This window comes from Apodemus sylvaticus, chromosome 5 (genome assembly GCF_947179515.1).
Source record: "Apodemus sylvaticus chromosome 5, mApoSyl1.1, whole genome shotgun sequence".
NCBI classification, from domain to species: domain Eukaryota; kingdom Metazoa; phylum Chordata; class Mammalia; order Rodentia; family Muridae; genus Apodemus; species Apodemus sylvaticus.
Genome location: NC_067476.1, coordinates 133304030 through 133328988, shown reverse-complemented (window position 1 = coordinate 133328988; position 24959 = coordinate 133304030).

Sequence of the window (24959 nt, the reverse complement as noted above, 5' to 3'; positions counted from 1 at the left end):
TAGATCTACCTGAAGACCCAGCTATACCACTATTGGGCATATAATCAAATGATGCTCCAAAATATCTTGGACACATTTTCATGTGTCCATGTTCCACTATGTTTAAAGCAACCTTATCTATCCTATCCATAAGCTGAAAAAAGATTTGTACACAGAAATTGTGGTACAATGGTGTGCTACCCAGCCAGTTGAAACAATGACTTCATGAAATTTTCAGACAAATGGGTGGAACTAGAAAATATCATCCCGATGTAATTCATTCACATAAAAACCCACAAAGTATGTACTAACTAATAAATGACTTGAAGCCCCAAAGTTCAGAATACCAATGATACAACCCACATACCATATGAAGCTTAAGAAGAAGAAAGACCAATGTGTAGGTGCTTCAATACTACATAGAATGGAGAACAAAATAATAAAAGGAGCTAGAGGGATGGATGAACAAAGGAGGGAGTGAGGAGGAGGATGGAAACGGGGGGGCAAGAGCAGGTATTTGAAGGAACAGTAGGGAAGTACAGAGTATCAGGAAATCGAATAGAAACATGTAGCAGAGGGACATGGGGAACTGGGGTAGCCACTAAAAAATCCCAGACTCCAGGGAAGCAAAAGATTTGCAGGAACCAATATCAATGACTTTAAGTGAAAAACTCAAAAAATTGAGATAAAACCTGTACAGACTACCTCCAGTAGACAGGCCCAGACCAAGTTGGGGAATGGGGCCCCCTAAACATCTCAAAATTTTAAGCCTAGAAATGTTCCTATCCAAAGGAAAAACAGGGACAACAAATAGAACAGAGACCAAAGGAAAGGCCCTTCAGAGTCTGCCTCACCTAGGGATACATCTCATTTACAGACACCAAACCCACAAACAGTTACTGATACCGAGAATTCCTTGCTGATCAGAGCCTGATGTGGCTTCTTCCTGAGAGTTTACCAGCACCTCACCAATACAGACAGATATACTTACAACTATCTACTGGACTGAGCCCAGAGAACCCAGTGGAAGAGGTAATGGAAGGACAGAAGAAGGTGCATGGGATTGCAACCACATAAGAAGAACAATATCAACCAACTGTTCTCCCAGAGCTCCCAGGGACTAAACCACAAACCAAAGAGTATACAATGAGGGAACTAGGACTCTAGAAATATCTGTAGTAGTAGATGCCTTATCTGACATCAGTGGGAAGGGAGAGAGGCTTGAGAATCTCATGTAGGGGGATAATAGAGGGGTGAGGCTAGAGTGGATGAATGGGTTGAGGATCACACTCATAGTGGCACAGGGGAGGGAAATGAGGAGTGTTGGGATCAGAAGCTAGTGGAGGGGAAATTGTTAAGGGGATTATCATCGAAATGTAAATGAATAAAATGATTAATAAAATATATGTAGACAGTTAATATTTACCCATAGACACTGAGTATTCCAAATTACAGATCTAGTTTAGTACTGCAGGTTTTGTATTGATGTTGAGAATATTTTAATATTGGTATTTAATAAGAGCATTAGTTCTCTATTATTTATCTTAGGTAAAGTTCACATGATTATTCTTTAAATCTGTTTTGATTTTTTTTATTTTAAACTAAAATTTTAATTTTTACAACCTTATTTGCTCCAAACATTTTCCATCACATGACATTCAAAACAGACTTGTGCCTATTGCCACTGGGACATTTGATTAAGGTCTGCATGACCTGAAACTATGAGCCAAAAGTAAGACTTCTTTGAAATGTTTAAAAATCTTAAGTCCTGCCTAGAAGACATAATTTGGCAAATGATTTCCTATCTTCACATTCTTTCATTCTTTCTCCCCCCACTTCTATTATGTGGTTAACATAAATAATCTGATAAGAATAAATACCCATATATCATTTATTCTCAGTGCCTTGACTTCTTATATGTTTCCTACCATTCATTGTTTTCACCCCACCAGCTAAGACTTCAGGGTTAATTATGTTTCACATGCACAGCTACACCTAATGAACTCTGGAAACTTTATTTCAAGGAACCCAATATTACCTTCCTCTGGGCCTCACTATGCTACACCATGATAATGCTAATGTCATGTCATGATACTGTCACTTATGGAATTTTAATGTCAGCAAAACATAGACTATGTTTCATAGTTCTGTTATCATGTCTCAGTGGAACATTGATCCCTAAACTGTAATATCTGCTGTGTACTTTGGTTATGACTCAACAGACATAATTCCCTATTGTTTGACATGAGAACCTCTGAAATGACATTATCAATTCCGTTCCTTTACTTTTAAACAAATGAATACTTTCTCTGTTGAAGTCTTGATTAGGTGCAGTCTTCTCAGAGCAGGTTTAATTTGGTCCAAATATTAAGTCTGAATTTGCTTTTTTGTGCTTAAGTCTCATCTGCAATTATATGATTTCGAGATGCTGATATCTTAGGGTCAAGGATCTCTGGAAAGCGTTTTGCTCCATGGAACTGTTAGCATAGTGTCCTTATAGGGGTGATTTGTGCTTTGAAGATGAACCACTAAGCTGCTCTTCATGAAACTATGGACTTTATCGCATTGTTCAAAACTCTGACCCATATCTTCCAAAGACAACATTGAAAAAATGACTCTACCTTTATGACTCATGAATATCAGTCCAAACCTTCTCTTTACATTGTCCAGAGTTCTTCCTGGGTTTAATCCCCAGGGCTCTGAGACAATATACAGGTAATAGGACCTGGTATCACATGGCATCAGGAAAGCCAGAAGAGATATTTTCTGAAATTTTTGTACTGAATATATACTAGTGCATTGTGTCCATTCTGAAATAAATACATATTTTAATACTATACATTTTATATTGCCATCAATTATGTTAATTTTTAATATTAGAACTTAATGCCAGCAATGCTGTCTGTGGCTCATTTTGGAGATAAAGTCCTAATGCTTCTCAATAAGTTCTGAGTTTACAAAAATATAGATGTACTGTGACTCACACATTTTTATATCTCTTTCTCAAATTATTGTCTACAATTGATAGATAGGTAGGGAAGCTTATAACAGAAAAGTAGGCCAACTCTATCTACATGTTCAGGGCTTCATGGAGAAAATTTATTTTACTATTTCTAACTTTGTTGTTATTTAATCACAATTAGGAATTACTTGATGTAGAAAGATTCATTGTCTTATTAATCCTTACCTTGGACAACTTTTCAGGCTGTAGATTACCAAGCCAATGTTGTTGACTCTTGATGAGGGTATATTTGTGGGCATATCTCATGAAAATCTCCACTGGGTAGCCACAGGTTTCTGATTTTAAGGCATGACTGTACAGAAAAAAATTCTACATTATTTTCATTCATCACCCTGTAACCTTGTATCAGGAGTTAGCCCTGTCTACAAACCTACTGGCATTGATTAATGAAGCACAGGAATAGACAAACTTTGTATCCAAATGTAATAACATTTTACAAGTTTCCTTTGTAATTTCAAACTGTTATTTTAGAATCCAAACACTGTACTCAATGACAAGGGAAGAGAAGTTAATGTAGAGAAGAATCAGAACTCATAAAAAGCCATATTTAACCTATCTGCCAATACCCAACATAGCCTTCAAACTAAGCTATGAAAGCTGTTGCAGTGTATATTGTTAGTATGTACTGTGTCCTATAGAGTCTTAGTGGGAATTCTGAAAGAAATACAAGACCAAGACATACAACTTTCTTTAGCTCCCTTTTCTACAAATGCATGTGCAAAGCAGGTAATCAAGGTTGGTATACTTGTTAATACTTATAGTACCTTTAGTGTATTATCATCCACCATATTATTTATTGTCAAGTTCATATTGCTCTCTTCTTTAACAGAATGGTGAATTCTGAACTTTATTCATTGGTTGGTAATTCTGTATTCTATTGTGATTTACATTGCACAGAGGGATTTCTCTATATTATATAATAAATACTCACAGTGTATCCTGAATTTACTCTTGAGATCTTTGTGTACATGAACAGCAACAACAATAATGAAATGATGAGAACAACAAATACTTTCAACTTGTTTATTCAGGACTTGTATACAAGAAACTTTCTCAAATTTACTGTTTCAAGCATTAGTTCTTTTGATAATGACTAGTGTTCCAGTTGCTCATGTTCTTATTTAGAGTTACTATTGCTAAGGTTCAGTGTAGCTGCCTACTGTTAGTATTCTGTCTAAGCTCCAACCCACACTAACTTGGCAACATCCAGGTATGCCTCACCCCATAGACCTGGCCCACTATAAAAGGGGTTACTTGTGTCCCCCCTCTCTCATTGCTCTCTCTCAGAACACTCTCACATCTCTGCCCCTCTTGGGCTCTCCTCCCCTCCCTCCTCTCTCCATGTGGTCAACGCCTGCCTCCACTTATCTACTCTCTACTCTTCTCTCTCTCTCTCTCTCTCTCTCTCTCTCTCTCTCTCTCTCTCTCTCTCTCTCCCTCTCTCTCTCTCTCTGCCTTTTTCTACCTCAACTATACCATTAACTCCCATCCTCTGCCCAGAATAAACTCTATTCTATACCATGTCTGTGTTTGTGTGGACCCTCAGGGGAAAGAGGTGTCTGGGCATGGGCCCACCAAGGCATCCCCTTCCCCCACACCACCATGCCACACTCCCTAAACCCCACTCTCTGGTTTATGCCCCCTTCATTGAACAAACCCATCAATGGTGCATTGGCCAGGAATGGGAAACACTGTGGGTATGCATACCAGTTTTGCCATTTAAGCCACAGCATTGCTTGCTTGTTATCCCTGGACTATAAGCTAACCACCCCCCACTGGTCAGAATGACAATTTATATAGTCCTAGGGTAATTTGGAGCTACCGCTGCATTGGACAGGAGTTTGTAATTTTCCCCTTTTCCCTCATCTGCAAACTAATAATTAGCTGCATTTGCTTAAACTGTTCCTACTCCCTCTCCTAGCTCTCCTACCTTCCCGGACAAATGGTCTATGTTTGTGCTGCTACAACAACAGGGTGTGCATGCCTGATGCTGTGCAAAACAAACAGTTCTGCCACACAGCCACTATTGCCCATGCCCCAGCCATGAGCCTCTGCTGTGGATCCAGCCATGGTGCCCTGCACTGGTGCTAGGATACAAAACAAGCTACTTGGGTACTTTCTTTTCCTGCCCACTGGACACTACTCGCTCATTCACATTTGCACCTTTGCTAGGATACGAAACAAGTTACTTTGATAGTTTCTTTTCCCAGCCAACGCAGGCCAGAAGTCCCACCCTGCACCTGCACAGTCATAAAATCTAACCCCCCCCCCCCACACACACACATTTTCCCGCTGAGAAGTCATTCTGCCCTATAGCCACTACTGCTCACACAACCGCGAGTCATGGCAGCAATCGCCACAGCTGTGGCCTCTCCAGGAGGGTCTCAGTATGTCCCTGCCATCACGGTCCTGCTACACAGGCCACAGTGCAGGTTTCTTGTGCTGTTGCCCACCACAGCTGGGCTGCAGCCCATGCCCAGCTCAGCTCCTCTATGGCTGCCTGTAATACTAAATCTTGCAGGGCCCTCATAGCTGTGCTGCTTCTGCTCCTGTGGGCTGGATAGTGATATCTGGTTCTTTGGCAAAATAAGTCAGTGCCTGCGCCCTTCCATGTATAATCATCTGGGCTACTGCCTCATAATATGGCAAGATATTATGTTTATGAGACACCCTTGAATGAATCCCCATAAGAGGAGCCTTTTGACATAATAATCCTGTAGCTATATAAGTCATATTAAAAAATCAACAAATGTAAAGGCAAAGAATAATATATATAGATAAAATTTAGTTTTCAATAGCTCTTTCTACTTGCTGTAAGGCTAGCAACCCTTCTCAGTTTAAAGATATAGGAGACATAGGATCAGAACTCCCTTTTAGAATATCAAATAAAGGTCATAATTCTACAGTAGTAAGCTTTCAATAGGGACAAAGCCAATTAATATCACCTATCAATTTTTGAAAATTATTAAAAGGCTTTAAACTGTCCCTGAGAATAATTATCTTCTGGAGAAAAAAACAGCTTGATCTGTAAATATGAAACCCAAATAATTATAAGGATCCTGAGTTTGCACCCTTTCTGGAGCTATTTTCAGTCCTTTATCAGTTAAAATCTGTTGTAAATCTTTATTTAAAAAAAAGAAGCAAGTCCTGAGGATTTTTCCCACTATCAAAATACCATTCCTGTAATGAACAAGGTATACTATCTTACAGACTGAATGGATCATGCCTCAAACTTTTGACATAAGTTAGGACCTTTGGCCATGCCCTGAGGAATAACTGTCCATTGGTATCTTTTCATAGGTTCTATGAAATTAATAAAAGGAACACTGAAAGCAAATCTTTCAAAACACTCAGGGTACAAAAGAATAGTAACGAAACAGTCTTTCAAATTTACCACTATTTTATAATATCCTCTAGGAGTAGCCATGTGCGATGGAAACCTAGGTTACAAAGCTCCCATAGGTACCATGGTTTCACTAACCTTTCTTAGATCTTGTCATAATCTCCATTTACCAACTTTTTTCTTGATAGCAAATATTGGTGTATTACATGGAGACATACATTCTCTGAGATGTCCTGCCTCTAGTTGCTCCTGCACTAGCAAAAACGCAGCTTCTGGTTTTCCTTTAGATAAAGACCACTGATCAACACACATTGGATTATCATTAAGCCATTGAATGTTACCAGCATGGGATGCAGGCCAGATAGTGGCCATTAGAGAAAATGGCTCAAACCTCTAGTGTTAGAGTTAGGCTAAGGAATTCCAAACTTTTTAATGCCTTGTCTTTCTTTACCTATCCCATGACCAGGCAAAAATCCTTGTTCTAGAATTTGCTTAGCCACTACCTCATTAGGACTACACATTATAAGACCCATCTGTAACAAGAGATCTCTTCCCCAAAGGGTAGTAGGCAAATTTGGCATAACATAAGGCTGAATTTGTCTCTAATTGCCCTCTTCTTCTTTCCAGGTTAGAAGTTTAGTGCTTTGCTTTGGATTATTGGCATAACCAATCCCTTGGAGGTAAATGAGCATTCCTGACAAGGGCCAAGCTGAAGGCCAATCTTGTCCTCTAATAATTCTCACATCACCTCCAGTGTCTATTAATCCTTCAAAGCTTTTTCCCTCAATTGTTAATTTAAGGTTAGGGCTTTTATTAGTAATAGATTGAACCCAATACACACCAGAGGAAGCAAAGCAGCTCTGTCCTCTCTTACTGTTAATGAATCTGGAAGGTAATGGATGCCAGGGAACTAAGATAAATTGAGCAATTCTTTGGTTAGCAGGTACAGATTTAGCACCATGAGGGAAAGCAGCCATAATTTTAATTTCTCCCTATAATCATTACCTATGACACCTGGATAAATCTGCTGCCCTCTTACAATAATACTGCTTCAAGCTATAAGCAATCCCCAAGTTTCTTCAGGCAAAGGTCCAAAGACTCCTGTAGGCAGAGTGAATTCCCATTTCTGGAGTTAATACAACATGGATGCAACAGACGTCTCGTCCTGTACTTCCTGGGGGTAGAAACAGCTTTATCTGTAAGTGTGAAACCCAAATAATTATAAGGATCCAGGGTTTGTACCCTTTCTGGAGCTATTTGCAGTCCTTTATCAGTTCAATAATAATAATATTCAGTCTTTTATCAGTTCAATAATAATCAGTTGATAAGTTCAAAAAAGGATTTTTCTGGCCTGGCAGAAGCTTCATGGCCCCATAAGTTGCTTATGTGGGAATCTGTGGCCCTGAGGCTGGCCCCTCTGCCGATTTCCTGACCAGAGACAACACTGAATATCTATCTTAGATTTAGAATCTCTGGCCCAGCGATTACCTTTCTTGCATCTAGGACAAACTCCTGGGGTACAACCTGATTGCCCACATATAGTGTCTCTGTTCCTAGGGCAATCACTTCTAAAATGACCCAAATCTCCACATTTAGAACACGTTTTATTCCCTCTTCACTGTGAAAATATCCCCTGTACAGTGGTTCCTTGCAAAGGTGAAGCCATGGCTAGATCTGGATTGTATGAAGACCCAATCTCCAAACAAAGGTGAATATACCAAGCTAAGTCTGTCTGTCCCTTGTGAGGTCTAAAGGTGGTGCGACAAGCTGCATTAGCATTCTCATAAGCCAACTGTGTGACAAATGGATTTTCTGCCAGAAAATCTCCAAAGATTCTATTACATGATTTCAGTAGCCTAACCCCGAATTCCTGAAAAAGTTCATCAGGAGCCTGTCTAATGCTAGTTAAACTTCCACTGAGATCCCCTTTAGTCGGTAATTGGTTCCACGTGCAACAGGCAGCCATTGCAACCGGAGCACACAGTCCAAAAGGAAAACCAATCTGATTAGCATGGCCTTCATATTGACCTTCTCCCCATAGCATATCGGTATCAAAATCTAGATTGCCTGCCTGAGCATTCATCGAGGTGGTTCTTTTAACTAGCTTCATGCCATTCAGAACTCCAAAGCAAGAAATCTCCTCCTGACAAAGTAGCCTTACATAGAATCTTCCAATCTTGTGGGGTTAAATTTGACTCCATCACTGTATCCAATAAAGCTTGTGTAAAAGGAGCCATAGGGCCAAACTCTGACACAGCTATTTTTAATTCTTTTATCACTTTGAACTCCAAGGTCTGATATTGTTGGACTATTCTGCTGGTTTATGATCTCAATGACAGGGAAAGCTAGCAGGTCAGATGTATCCTGTCCTTTCCCACAAGCCTGACTTACAGCTCTTTCTAGCAATGATTGGTGCATCTCAGGATCACTGCTCCTTCCTGCACTTGATACTATTTTTAGCTCCTGTAGCTCATTAGTCAATTTCTGCAACTTAATTTCAAACTCCAGTTTATGTAGTTGTATATCCATCTGGTTATCTTCTCATAGAGTAGAGGCCATAGGCAGAGCAGAGGGTACATTAGAAGGCTAATCCTCAACATAATATTTGGCAGCTCCTTCCTCTAGATGACCTTTCTTCTCTAATGTTAACTCATCAGTACTATCTCTATATCTTTCTAATTTAGGGTTAAGAGGTCCCATTTCTAAGAAAGTCCCCTCTGGCAGGCTTCCTTCTTGAGATTCCTCAAGTTCTCCCTGAAGCGGCCTGAGAGATCTCTTCATCAATAGCATCTTTTATAAGTGTCCAGAGGCAGAGGGCAATATTATCTGCATTGGTAGCTCTTAGCGCATTTCCATTTTTTCCCCAGGTTCTCTTATCTAAAGTTCTTTTTTCTCAGACCCATGGGCAGCAAGAATCTATATAATCTGAAAAATCTTCTAACCACTCTCCTTCAAATCCTACTCCTTTCACCTGAAGCAGCTCTTGAAAGCTGCAGACAAATGCTGCTTACAAGGTTCCTGTCCCATATTTCACTCTCAACCCCAAAGAGAGTTCAGCTTTGGGTTGATACTGTCCCACTTAGTCCACATCCTTCTGCACCTACAACAACAGCTTTAAAAGGATGAAGTCTTACACTAGCACTGTTACTTAACTCCTGTAGTTGCTCACCATGCAGGATACCATCTGTTTCCATTTTCTGCAAAGCTTTGCCAAGACAGGGTCACCTTAGGAGACCTTCCCATGTCTGTCCACCACATTCAGGCACCAATCTGTAGTTGCGTGCAGCTACATTAAACCGGGTACCTGGAAAGGGAAGCTGAGGGTGGATGGTAAAGTGGTGAGAAAGAGAAGGAGACCAGGACAACACAATTGCCGATTGAGGTCCAAAGTTTAATGGGTGACTGAGAATTTAAGGATGGAAGCAAGACCCTTCACCCTAAGGTTCAAGAGTCTGCTTGGTGTGTCTTGGCTCCACAGTTCCACTCCTTGACAGGATAGCCTGCTTAATTCAGAAAGCTGTAGATCTGGAAGAAAAATGGACTTCACCTTGGACTGAGCGCTCCACCATAGGATGGGGAGGCTTGTCATTAGCACTGAGGTCTGGACCTTCCCATTCAGAAGGCTGTGGGGGTGGAGGGCACAGTGAAGTAATTAGACCAAAAGCAACGTGAGGAGAAAAGGCTTTATTTGATGTGTACTGTGATGTTATAGTCCACTGTTGAAGAAAAGCAGAATAGAAACACAAACAGGACAGGTACCTGGGTGGAAAGGGAATAAATAGGCCATGGAGAGGTGCTGCTTTGTGGCTTGCATCCAATGGCTTGATTAGCCCGGCTTTCCTATAAAACCCAGGATCCTGAGGCTAGGAGTGGATACATCCTTGAAGGGCCAGTCCCCCCTTCTTCATATTTTTATGAATAAAATATCATACAGAATTTTGTGCAGCCTGATCTTATAGAGGCATTTTCTGAATCGGAGTTGCCTTAGCTCCAATAATATTAATTTGTTTCATGTTTTCCAGTAAAACTAACTAGCACACACATTGCTTTATCAAAAGATCATTTTGAACTGTATTTATCACATTTTTCTTGTGTATATTCTATATGCTTAGCTATGCTTTATGAATACTTCCATGAGTTTGCCACAGTCTTTTACCTATCATTAAAGTTTATTTTCTGTTTTAGATACATCTTCTCTAACACAACAATGCTGTTTATTTCATGAGATTTTAATTTTTGTCTATTTAATCTTCATTAAACATGGCTATTTCATCACACTCCCTGTCTATGTCTCTCTAATCCACTTCTGAGTTCTCAGCACCTGCTCTTCCAAATTCATCATAGTATTGTTCTCTACACCACTTTTAGTGGATATTCCTGGTTGTCAACTTGACTATATCTGGAATGAACTACAATCTAATTGAATTGGAAGGCTCACCTATGATCCTAATCTGGAGGCTCAGAGATATAAGTTTCTGACCTGGATCTTGGCATGGAGATCTTGAAGCATAGTGGCTATGAATTTCAGAAGATTAAGACAAGGAGATCTCCAAGTTCAAGATCATCTGGGATTAAAGGTATGGAGGCACACACCTTTAATCTGGGCCACAGCCTCTGCTGGAGACCCACATGCCTGTAAACTGGGCTACACCCTCTGCTGGAGATATATAAGGACATTGGAAGAAGGAAGATTTACTCACTCTTCCTTGCCTGCTTGCCTTGTGGGACTGAGAAACTGCTAGATCCTTGGATTTCCATCCACAGCTGCTGCTGACCATTGTTGGGGAGTTGGACTATAGACTGTAAGTCATTGAAAAATTCCCTAACTATATAAATACTATACATACGTTCTGTGACTCTAGGGAACCCAAACTAATACACCACTCTACTATTCGTGTTTACATCTGGAATCTGAGTCAGACAATTTGAATTCCTATAATAAGAGGCTAGACCTGAGTTGTGTCATATGTCAAATGCAAGTTTCTCTATCTTCACAGTCTGACATTTCTCATGATGTATAAGTTGTTTCGATCCTAGCATGGGATCTTTATCATATTTATTTAATCATATTTCTTTTATCACATTTATTTAATATGGGTTTCCATTTGGATTCTCAGGTGGTAAGCCATTGCAGCCATCTCATCTTTGCTCCCATTTAACTTAGCTTCAAGTTTTTGCATAGAAAGAGAAGATAAATAATTCTTTTCTGTTCTCTTTGTGGTTTCTTACACAAAAAAACTCCTGGTCAAAAATACCAACCTAAGTTTCATATCATATTATAAATAACTGTAGCCATAAAGCATGTGAGGTGTCTTAGGAACTTTTCTTTTCCGCACATGTTATATATTTTATGAGTTTGCCTCGACTGTGATTTTACCACCACAGACATATAAGACTGAAGTCTAATTGGTACAGGAGAACATTTCTGAAGAGAAGACCAATAGCGTATGCTCTAAGAGCAAGAACTGACAAATGGGACCTCATAAAATTACAAAGTTTCTGTAAGGCAAAGGACACCATCAAGAGGACAAATCGGCAACCAACAAATTGGGAAAAGATCTTCACCAATCCTACATCAATTAGAGGCCTAATATCCAATATATATAAAGAACTCAAGAAGTTAGACTCCAGAAAACCAAACAACCCTATTAAAAATGGGGTACAGAGTTAAACAAAGAATTCTCACCTGAAGAACTTCGGATGGCAGAGAAGTGTCTTAAAAAATGCTCAACTCCATTAGTCCTCAGTGAAATGCAAATCAAAACAACCTTGAGATTTCACCTTACACCAGTCAGAATAGCTAAGATTAAAAATTCAGGAGACAGCAGGTGTTGGAGAGGGTGTGGAGAAAGAGGAACACTCCTCCACTGCTGTTGGGGTTGCAAATTGGTACAACCACTCTGGAAATCAGTCTGGCGGTTCCTCCGAAAACTGGGCACCTCACTTCCAGAAGATCCTGCTATACCACTCCTGGGCATATACCCAGAGGATTCCCCACCATGTAATAAGGATACATGCTCTACTATGCTCATAGCGGCCCTATTTATAATTGCCAGATGCTGGAAAGAACCCACGTATCCCTCAACAGAAGATTGGATGCAAAAAATGTGGTATATCTACACAATGGAGTACTATTCAGCCATTAGAAACAATGAATTCATGAAATAACTAGGCAAATGGATGGAGCTAGAGAACATCATACTAAGTGAGGGAACCCAGACTCAAAAGGTGAATCATGGTATGCACTCACTAATAAGTGGATATTAACCTAGAAAATTGGAATACCCAAAACATAATCCACACATCAAATGAGGTACAAGAACAAAGGAGGAGTGGCCCCTTGTTCTGGAAAGACTCAGTGAAGCAGTATTCCACAAAACCAGAACAGGGAAGTGGGAAGGGGTGGGTGGGAGGACAGGGGGAGAAAATGGGGGCTTACGGGACTTTCGGGGAGTGGGTAGCTAGAAAAGGGGAAATCATTTGAAATGTAAATAAAAAATATATCGAATAAAAAAAAGTGGAAAAAAAAGACTTAAGTCTAGACACTCTAGAAAGATTCACTACCATCCCAAATATTTTAATCAATAGAAGAGAAGGTTGAATGTGTATGCTGCTGTTTGTGTTTATCTAGGAACAGTTTTTTACTGAATGTCTTAAGAACAAGACCAGGTTGAAGGCCACTAGAAGTAGCAGACATCTGCTAAGACATTTGTTATTTGTTTCCTCAGATATGAAGTTGTAGCTTCAACAAACTGAGGACCTAACATCCTTAGGAAGGAAGAATGGCCACTCTTTTTTATGCTGAGCAAGGATAAATACATGGTTCAAATGTTCCTGTCTTATCTTTTCTTTTTCAATTTCTTCTACCCATATTCCTCAAATCTGCCTCCATACCTAAATTACCACTCATCTCAAGTTATCTTCCAAGGGAACCAACCATATCTTCAGGCTTCTGAGATCAGCCACTCCCTGCTGGTCCAGGGATTTCTTTTGCTTTATCAATTTCAGTTTTTTGTGATTTGTATAATTACATGACATCTTTCTTCAGCCTCACAAACTTCTAACACCATTTTTTTAAAAACAAAAAATATATGAAGAATCAAATTTAATGCCTAGGATCTGCCTTGTTCATATGTGACCATGACATCTGGATTAGAAGCAGAAGACTATTGCATGGATGTTATATCAGGCCAGAAGGGACTCAACTTATATGAGAAGGTTCTTTTTCAAATTGATGGAATGGCCATCTACTGTGGAAAAACAAAAAGACACAATGCTCCTTTTTCAGAACTCTTGATCAGTGCTTAATCAATCTAGTCAACAAACCACTCAGGGATTATCATGAATTTAATCTCCAGGGCCTTGTAATTGTGAACAGATGAGTATACATTCTAACAGACAGCCCATAAGAGATATTATTTGAAAGAGTATGTACATAAATATTTATCAGTACAAATGAAACATTATAGAACACAATTATTTTAGTAGTATGCTTTTTGTATTAATATGAATAATGTTGATAATATCTTAATACTGATGTTTAAATCAGAAATATCACTTTATCTGGATTTTCATTAGAGACTGTCCTAATATTCATTTTTAAGGTCTGGGTAGTGTCAAGTAATGAGGTGGATTACAGTCCAAATATTGGTGGATGTCCTTGTCAGATTCTTGTCTTCTTTTAATAAAGAGTTAGTAATACTCATCCAAGATGAGATGATGAATGCTTTATTTGAACATGATTGTGAGGAAATGCGAAGTCATCTTTTGATGTTTGCAATCTTGTAGTGTGTAAATTATAGTTAGAATTTAATGGATGTTTCTTTTTAAATATATTCCTCATTATAGGCAATTTTTCAACTTATGCTTTATCTACTGAAGCCTTTTGATCTTCCATGAGAAGTTAATTTAGGGTTAATTTTTTCACATCTGTGGATATCCATGTTTATGATTTTAAGATATCAATGTCTCTACTATGTCCAGTAGAGAGCATTCCATAATGACTATAATCCATAACTTCATATGTTGACCACAAAACTTCTGCTCCATAACTAGTTGTCATGAATGTCATCTTTGGTTTTTGAAGACAAGCAAGTTAAAACCTGCAAGGTAGATTTTAGTAAAGGTTTAGGAATGTTTCTATAGCTTCAAAGCTTTACTTTAGAACCAACTTTCTTTTTTTTTCCTTTTTTTTTTATTCGATATAATTTATTTACATTTCAAATGATTTCCCTTTTCTAGCCCCCCTACTCCCCGAAAGTCCCGTAAGCCCCCTTCTCTTCCCCTGTCCTCCCACCCACCCCTTCCCACTTCCCCGTTCTGGTTTTGCCGAATACTGTTTCACTGAGTCTTTCCAGAACCAGGGGCCACTCCTCCTTTCTTCTTGTACCTCATTTGATGTGTAGAACCAACTTTCTATGCTCTGAGATAACACAGAAGAGCAGAGGGAAGTGTATGTTTTGATGAACCAGACCCCAGGAGAGCATTCTGTTTACCTGTACACAAAAACATGCTTGTATGGATGGAATAAGAATAATTACAATGTGTGGTCTTAAGTTTGTTTATAGAGTCAGACAACCATTTCTTTTGGCAACTTAGAACAATGAAAGATATTTTCTATAACTCCTGAATATACAAATTTAAGTAAAATACAGTTGATAGCCAGGGCATGCTCACCAGGTATGGAAGGGACCATTCTAGAGGGACCCCTCAACCTCCTACCTACTGAGGTTGCCTGTTTCCATACATTCTGCTGGCCCTCGGAGCTTCAGTCCTTTTTCCCAATCCAATACCAGATCATGTTTCCCTCTCCCACTTGATGTACACTTTCCTCCCAGGTCCCTCTTTACCTCCCTCCTTCTGGTTGATTTCTTCTCCTAAAGGTCAGATGCATCCTATCACGATGAGCCCCCTTTTCCTACAGTTTTAAAGGGAGATTGTTACATTGCTGTTGGTAGAGAAGCATCTATTCTGACAACTGATATATGAAAATGCCAATATTGCCTGCCAGTATTTCTGAATATATTTAATTGTATCCAGATATCATACCATCTTATTTGAATGCATTGGTCATTCCCCTGGCATTTAAAGGACTGACTCATCAATAAATATTGCAGATGCACCAGGATTAAGGTGTGTGTGTGTGTGTGTGTGTGTGTGTGTGTGTGTGTGTGTCCCTTGTTTTTCATAGAATGGACTTTCTTATTTCCTGTGTTTTCTTGGATCTCTGCATCAGGGAATAAAAAGTCCTTTCAAAATGCCCATGGGAGGAGATCAAGAGACAAAGTGTGGAGCAGAAACTGAAGGAAAGGTCATATAGAGACTGCCCACCTGGGGATCCCTCCTATATAGAGTTACCAAACCCAGACACTATTGTAGATGTCAACAAGTGCTTGCTGACAGGAGCCTCATATAGTTCTCTCCTGTGAGGCTCTGCCAGTGCTTGACAAATACAAAGATGAATACTCTCAACCAACCATTGGACTGAGTACAGTGTCCCCAATGGAGGAGCTAGAAAAACAACCCAAGTTGTTGAAGGAGTTTGCAGCCCCTTAGGAGGAGCAACAATATGAACCAACCAGTACCCCCCAGAGTTCTCAGGGGCTAAACCACCAACCAAAGAGTATATGTGGAGGGACCCATGACTCCAGCCACATATGTAGCAGAGGATGGACTTGTTGGGCATCAATGAGAGGAGAGGCCCTTGTTCCTGTTAAGTCTCATTGCCCCAGTGTAGTCGAGTGCCAAGACAGGGAAGCAGGAGTGGGTGGACTAGTAAACTGGGGTAGGGGAGATAGGATAGGGGGTTTTCTGAGGTGAAAGGAGGAAAGGAGATAACATTTGAAATGTAAATAAAGAAAAAATCTAATAAAATAATTAGTTAATTAATTAGTATTGGTGTATTGATTGCATGTATGTCCATTAAGAAAGGAAGGAAGGAAGGAAAGAAGGAAGGAAGGAAAGAAGGAAGGACTTTCTAGAATTAACTGAATATGAAAACACAACATGGGGAGCTGTGGAAGGAGAGAAGAACTGCGGCCATATTTGATGCCTGCTGGGACAGAAAAGGATCACTAGGTACTGTATCACCCTGAGCTTTAGATTTCTGATATTGCAAACAGCCAGGCATCTGCCTGCACTCAGGAACTGAGCACATAGGCAGGTTTGTCTGCCAGCCTGCCTGGCTCGGGGCCCGTGTCCTGCCCAGGGAGCTGTGGAAGGAGAGAAGACCTATGGCCATATTTGCTGCCTGCCGGGACAGAAAAGAATCACTAGGTACTGTATCAACCTGAGCTTTAGATTTCTGGTGGTGCAAACCACCAGGGGTCTGCCTGCACTCAGGAACTCAGCACATAGGCGGTTCATCTACAAGCCAGTCCATCACAGGACCTGTGTACTATATGAGAATCAACAGAGGGAGTGACGCCCACCGCAGCAAGTTCGCTCCATAATAGAGCAGACAGAGAACACCTTGTTGACCTTGACAACCTAAGTATAGCATTGCTTGAGGCAAGACTGAGAAGGGCTCCAAAGGCACAAAAGAGGAAGCCAGCATATCAGTAATCTCTGCCAGAAGAAACCCAGTCATCCAGTGTTGCAGAGATAACCTTAAAGATCCACAGTAGGTTGAAGCACCAGCCAGTGACAATAGGACCATCTAACTCCTGGGAGAACCAGATGGCTAAAGGCAAACATAGGAACGTTACTAACAGAAACCAAGGCATTATGGCGGCATCTGAATTCAATTCTCCAACATTAGCAAGTCCTGGATACCCCAACACACCAGAAAAACAAGATTTGGATTTAAAATCACTGGTCATGATGCTAGTACAGGAACACATGAAGGACATACTTAAAGAAATTCAGGAGAAAATGGATCAAAAATTAGAAGCCCTTACAAGGGAAACACAAAAATCATTGAAAGAAATTCAGGAGAATACAAAAGCCAATAAGGAGGAAACGCAAAAATCACTTAAAGAAATACAGGAGAACCTTGATCAACAGGCAGAAGTCATGAAAGAGGAAACACAAAAATCTCTTGAAGAATTAGAGGAAAACACAAACAAGCAAATGACAGAACTGAGCAAAAACTTCCAGGATATAAAAACAGAAGTAGAAAGAACTAAGAATGCAGAAAGGGAGACAACTTTGGATATAGAAAACCTTGAGAAGAAATCAGGGACCATAGACGCAAAAATCAACAACAGAATACAAGAGATAGAAGAAAGATTCTCAGATGCAGAAGATACCATAGAATCCATGGACTCAACAGTTAAAGAAAATACAAAATGCAAAAAAATTGTAACCCAAAACATCAAGGATATCCAGGACACAATGAGAAAGCCAAATCTAAGGATTATAGGCATTGATGAGAGTGAAGATTTACAACTTAAAGGGCCAGCAAATATCTTCAACAAAATTATGGAAGAAAACTTCCCTAACCTAAAGAGAGAGATGCCCATGAATATACAAGAAGCCTGCAGAACTCCAAACAGACTGGACCAGAACAGAAATACCTCCCATCACATAATAATCAAAACCCCAAATGTACTAAACAAAGAAAGAATACTTAGGGCAGTAAGAGAAAAATCCAAGTAACATATAAATGAAGACCTATCAGAATTACACCAGATTTCTCACCAGAGACCATGAAAGCTAGAAGATCCTGGGCAGAGCTCATGCAGACTCTAAGAGAACACAAATTCCAGTCGAGACTACTATACCCAGCGAAACTCTCAATTACTATAGATGGAGAAACCAAGATAATCCATGACAAAACCAAATTTACACAATATCTTTCTACAAACCCAGCCCTACAAAGGATAATGGGGTAAACACCATTACAACGAGGAAAACTATACCCTGGAAAGAGCAGGATATTAAGCTTCTTTCATCAAACCCAAAGAAGATAACCACACACATATAAAATTAAAATCAAAAAGGATAGGAAGCAATAACCACTACTCCTTGATATCTCTTAACATAAATGGATTCAATTCTCCAATAAAAAGACATAGACTAACAGACTGGTTACATAAACAGGACCGTACATTTTGCTGCATACAAGAAACACATCTCAGCGTCAAAGACAAAAACTACCTTAGAGTAAAAGGCTGGAAGACAATTCTACAAGCAAATGGTCCCAGGAAACAAGGCGGAGTTGCCATTCTAATTTCAGATAAAATTGACTTTCAACCTAATGTCATCAAAAGAGACATGGAAGGTCACTACTTGCTGGTCAAAGGAAAAATCCAAAAAGAAGAACTCTCAATCCTGAACATCTATGCCCCAAATATAAGGGCGCCCTCATTCATAAAAGAAACTTTACTAAAGCTCAAAGTACACATTGCACCTAACACAATAATTGTGGGTGACTTCAACACTCCACTCTCACCAATGGACCGATCAGGAAAACAGAAACTAAACAGGGAGACAATGAAACTAATTGAAGCTTTGAACCAATTGGAGTTAACAGATATATATAGAACTTTTCATCCCAAAGCAAAAGGATATACCTTTTTCTCAGCAACTCATGGTACCTTCTCCAAAATACATCATATAGTTGGTCACAAGACAGACCTCAACAAGTATAAGAAGATTGAAATAATCCCATGCCTCCTATCATATCACTATGGAGTAAAAGTGGTCTTTAGTAACAGTAAAAACAACAGAAAGCCCACATACACATGGAAACTGAACAATACTCTACTCAATGATAGAGAAACTAAACAGAGACACATTGAAACTCAGTGATGTTATGGATCAAATGGATAGAAACAAAAAGAACCATAAACAAAACCAGGACCTGGATTGTTGAGAAAATCAACAAGATAGATAAACCCTTAGCCAGACTAACCAGAGGGCACAGAGTCAATACACAAATTAATAAAATCAGAAATGAAAACAGAGACATAACAACAGAAACTGTGGAAATTCAATAAGTCATCAGATCCTACTACAAGAGCTTATACTCAACAAAGTTTGAAAATCTAGATAAAATGGTCAGCTTTCTAGATACATACCAGATGCCAACATTAAAACATGATCAGATAAATCGTCTAAATAGTCCCATAAGTCCTGATGAAATAGAAGCAGTCATAAATAGTCTCCCATCAAAAAAAGCCCAGGACAAGATGGACCAATTCTAATCAGATCTTCAAAAAGAGTTAATACCAATACTCTTCAAATATTTCCACAAAATAGAAACTCAAGGAACACTACCCAATTCATTCCATGAAGCCACAATAACACTTATACCTAAACCAAACAAAGACCAAACAAGGAAGGAGAACTTCAGACCAATCTCCCTCAAAAACATTGATGCAAAAATACTCAACAAAATTCTGGCCAACCTAACCCAAGAATGCATCAAAATTATAATTCACCACAATCAGGTAGGCTTCATCACAGGAATGCAGGGATGGTTCAATATACAGAAATTCATCAATGTAATCCACTACATAAACAAACTCAAGGACAAAAACCACAAGGTCATTTCATTAGATGCTGAAAGGCTTTTGACAAAATCTAGAATCCCTTCATGATAAAAAGTCTTAGAGAGATCAGGAATCCAAAACCCATGCCTAAACATAGTGAAAGCAATATACTGCAAACCGGTAGCCAACATCAAATTGAATGGAGAGAAACTTGAAGAAATCCCACTAAATTCGGGGACCAGGAAAGGATACCCACTCTCTCCCTATCTATTCAATATAGTCCTTAAAGTCCTAGCCAAAGCAATAAGACAACAAAAGAAGGTCAAAGGTATACAAATTGCAAAGTAAGAAGTCAAAATATCACTATTTGCAAATGATATGATCATATACTTAAGCGACCCCTAAACTTCCACCAAAGAACTCCTAAAGCTGATAAACAACTTCAGCAAAGTGGATGGATATAAAATTAACTCAAAAATCAGTAGTCTTCCTATACTCAAAGGATAAACAAGCTGAGAAAGAAATTAGAAAAATGACACCTTTCAAAATAGTCCCAAATAATATTTCATACCTTGGTGTGACTCTAAAAAAGCAAGTGAAAAATATGTATGACAAGAACTTCAAGCCTCTGAAGAAAGAAATCAAAGAAGATCTCAGAAGTTGGAAAGATCTCCCATGCTCATGGATTGGCAGAATAAATATAATAAAAATAGACATCTTGCCTAAAGAAATCTAGAGAGTGAATGCAATCCCCGTCAAAATCCCAAATCAATTCTTTGTAGATCTAGAAAGAGCAATTCTCAAATTCATCTGGAATAACCAAAAAACCCAGGAGAGCAAAAACTGTACTCCAAAACAAAAGATCTCCTGGGGGAATCACCATCCCTGACCTCAAGCCCTACCACAAAGCAATAGTGATAAAAACTGTTTGATACTGGTATGGAGACGGGCAGGAAGATCAATGGACTAGAATTGAAGACCCAGAAAAGAACATGTACGATCATTTGATATTTGACAAATGAGCTAAAAACATGCAGTGAAAAAGAGACAGCATTTTATCAAAAGGTGCTGGATCAACTGAAGGTCAGCATGCAGAAAAATGCAAATCAACCCATTCTTATTTTCCTGTACAAACCTCAAGTCAAAGTGGATCAAAGACCTACACATAAAACCAGACACACTAAAGCTTATAGAAGAAAAAGTAGGAAAGAATCTTGAACACATGGTAACAGGGAAAAACTTTCTGAACAGAACACCAATGGCTTATGCTCTAAGAATAAAAATCAACAAATGGACCCTCATAAAACTGCAAAGCTTCTATAGAGTAAAGGACATGGTCAATAGAACAAAATGACAACCAACAAATTGGGAAAAGATCTTTACCAATTCTACATCTGATAAGAGCTAATATCCAATGTGTACAAAAAATTCAAAAAGTTAGTCTCCAGAGACTCAAATAACCTTATGATAAATGGAGTATAGAGCTAAACAGGGAATTCTCAATGGAGGAAACACAAATGGCTCTAAAGCACCTAAAAAAATGTTCAGCATCATTGGTTATCAGGGAGATGAAAATCAAAACAACACTGAGATTTCGCTGCACACTGGTCAGAATGTCTAAGATGAAAAACTCAGGGGACAGCAGATGCTTGAGACGATGTGTGGAAAGAGGAACACTTCTCCATTTTTGGTGGGATTGCAAGCTGGCAAAGGCACTCTGGAAATCAGTTTGGCGATCCCTCACAAAATTAGACATAGTACTACCTGAGGACCTAGCTATACCACTCCTGGGCATATACCCAGAAGATGCTCCTACATGTAATAAGGACACATGCTCCACTATGTTCATAGCTGCCTTATTTATAATAGCCAGCAGCTGGAAAGAACCCAGATGTCCTTCAACAGAGGAATGGATACAGAAACTGTGGTATATATACATAACAGAGTACTATTCAGCTACTAAAAACGATGAATTCATGAAATCCTTAGGTGAATGGATCGAAGTAGAAAGTGTCATCCTGGGCGGAGGCGGCGGTGGTGGCAGCAGCAGTGCAGCAGGGGCTGGTCCAGCTGAAGGGCCATCAGCAGTGGAACCAAGGCGACACAGGGTCCAGTTAGGCCCTGTGCCCACGACCACTGACCTTCGCTGACCAGCCAGGCTACAAGCAGCTGCGGTTTTGCAGCGCCTTTCGCTGCACGGAAGCCACTTCAGAACTCGGCCTCCCAACAGTCAGGAGTGGCTCACCTCCATCTTGGTTTTGGACTCCAGAGATAATATACAGACTGAGATCAGCCTGGCAGCGGCACCACTTCTCCAGGTCCTGCAAGAGGCGAGAAGGGCTTCCGGGCGACCAGCTGGGAGAAGTCTGTGTGCTCTGGTGAATCCAGTGATCCCAGCGGGAGCCTTCAGGTGCCTGCTTCGGGATCTGAACAGCCTGGGCAGCAGCTCCCTGTTTACAGGCAGTGCAGGAGTTAAGCTGTGCACCAGAGGCCAACTGGGAAGGGGCAGCTTGCACTGGTGAGTCCAGCACTGACAAGACAAACTAACACCAGAGAGAACTAGATGGCAAAAGGCAAATGCAGGATCGTCACTAACAAAAATCAAGGCAATATGGCAACATCTGAACCCAATTCTCCTCTACCAACATGTCTGGGGTACCCCATCACACCAGTAAAACAAGATTTGGATCTAAAATCACTGGTCATGATGTTGGTACAGGAACACATGAAGGACATACTTAAAGAAATTACGGAGAAAATGGATCAAAAGTTAGAAGTCCTTGCAAGGGAAACACAAAAATCATTGAAAGAAAACCAGGAGAATACAAAAGCCAACAATGAGGAAACGCAAAAAAACACTTAAAGAAATACAGGAGAACTTTGGTCAATAGGCTGAGGTCATGAAAGAGGAAACACAAAAATCTCTTAAAGAATTACAGGAAAGCACAAACAAGCAAGTGAAGGAGCTAAGCAAAACCATCCAAGATCTAAAATCAGAAGTAGAAACAACTAAGAAAACTCAAAGGGAGACAACTTTGGAGATAGAAAGCCTTGGGAAGAAATCAGGGGACAGAGATGCAAATATCAACAGCAGAACACAAGAAATAGAAGAAAGAATCTCAGATGCTGAAGATTCCATAGAAACCATGGACTCAACAGTTAAAGAAAATGCAAAATGCAAAAAGCTTGTAACCCAAAATATCCAGGAAATGCAGGACGCAATGAGAAGACCAAACCTAAGGATTATAGGCATAGATGAGAGTGAAGATTTACAACTTAAAGGGCCAGCAAATATCTTCAATAAAATTATGGAAGAAAACTTCCCTAACCTAAAGAGAGAGATGCCCATGAATATACAAGAAGCCTACAGAACTCCAAACAGACTGGACCAGAACAGAAATACTTCCCGTCACATAATAATCAAAACACCAAATATTCTAAACAAAGAAAGAATATTAAAGGCAGTAAGAGAAAAAGCCCAAGTAATATATAAAGGAAGACCTATCAGAATCACAGCAGACTTTTCACCTGAGACTATGAAGGCTAGAAGGTCCTGGGCAGATCTCATGCAGACTCTAAGAGAACACAAATGCCAACCAAAACTACTATATCCAGCAAAACTCTCAATCACCGTAGATGGAGAAACTAAGATATTCCATGACAAAACCAAGTTTACACAATATCTATCCACAAACCCAGCCCTACAAAGGATAATAGGAGGAAAACACCAATACAAGGAGGGAAACTTCACCCTGGAAAAAGCAAGATAGTAACCTTTCATCAAACCCAAAAGAAGTTAAGCAATCAAATTTAAAAAATAACGTCAAAAATGATAGGAAGTAACAATCACTATTCCTTAATATCTCTTAACATCAACGGACTTAATGCCCCAATAAAAAGACACAGACTAACTGACTGGATACGTAAACAGGACCCTACATTTTGCTGCTTACAGGAAACACACCTCAGGGTCTAGGACAAATACTACCTTAGAGTAAAAGGCTAGAAGACAATTTTACAAGCAAATGGTCTCAGGAAACAAGCTGGAGTAGCCACTTTAATATCAGATAAAATTGACTTTCAACCCAAAATCATCAAAAGAGACTCTGAGGGACACTTCTTGCTGGTCAAAGGAAAAATACAACAAGAAGAACTCTCAATCCTGAACATCTATGCTCCAAATGCAAGGGCACGCTCATTCTTAAGAGAAACTTTATTAAAGCCCAAAGCACACATTGCACCTAACAAAATAATTGTGGGTGACTTCAACACTGCACTTTCCTCAATGGACCGATCAGGAAAACAGAAACTAAACAGGGATACAATGAAACTAATTGAAGCTTTGGACCAATTAGATTTAACAGATATATATAGAATATTCTATCCTAAAACAAAAGAATATACTTTTTTCTCAGCACCTCATGGCACCTTCTCCAAAATCGACCATATAATTGGTCAAAAGACAGACTTCAACAAATATAAGAAGATCGAACTAATCCCATGCCTCCTATCATATCACTATGGAGTAAAAGTGGTCTTCAATAGCAACAAAATCAACAGAAAACCCACATACACGTGGAAACTGAACAATATTCTACTCAATGATACCTTGATCAAGGAAGAAATAAACAAAGAAATTAAAGACTTTTTAGAACACAATAAAAATGAAAACACAACATACCCAAATCTATGGGACACAATGAAAGCAGTGCTAAGAGGAAAACTCATAGCCCTCAGTGCTTCCAAAAAGAAAATGGAGAGATCATACATTACCAGCTTAATGACACACCTAAAAGACCTGGAACAAAAAGAAGCTATTTCACCCAGGAGGAGTAGAAGGCAGGAAATCATTAAACTCAGGGCCGAAATCAATCAAGTAGAAACAAAGAGAACCATACAAAAAATCAACAAAACCAGGAGCTGGTTCTTTGAGAAAATCAACAAGATAGATAAACCCTTAGCCAGACTGACCAAAGGGCACAGAGAAAGTATCCAAATTAACATACTTAGAAATGAAAAGGGAGATATAACAACGGAAACTGAGGAAATCCAAAAAATCATCAGATCCTACTACAAGAGCCTGTACTAAACACAACTGGAGAATCTGGATAAAATGGACAGTTTCCTTGACAGATACCAAATACCAAAATTAAATCAGGACCAACTAGACCATCTAAAC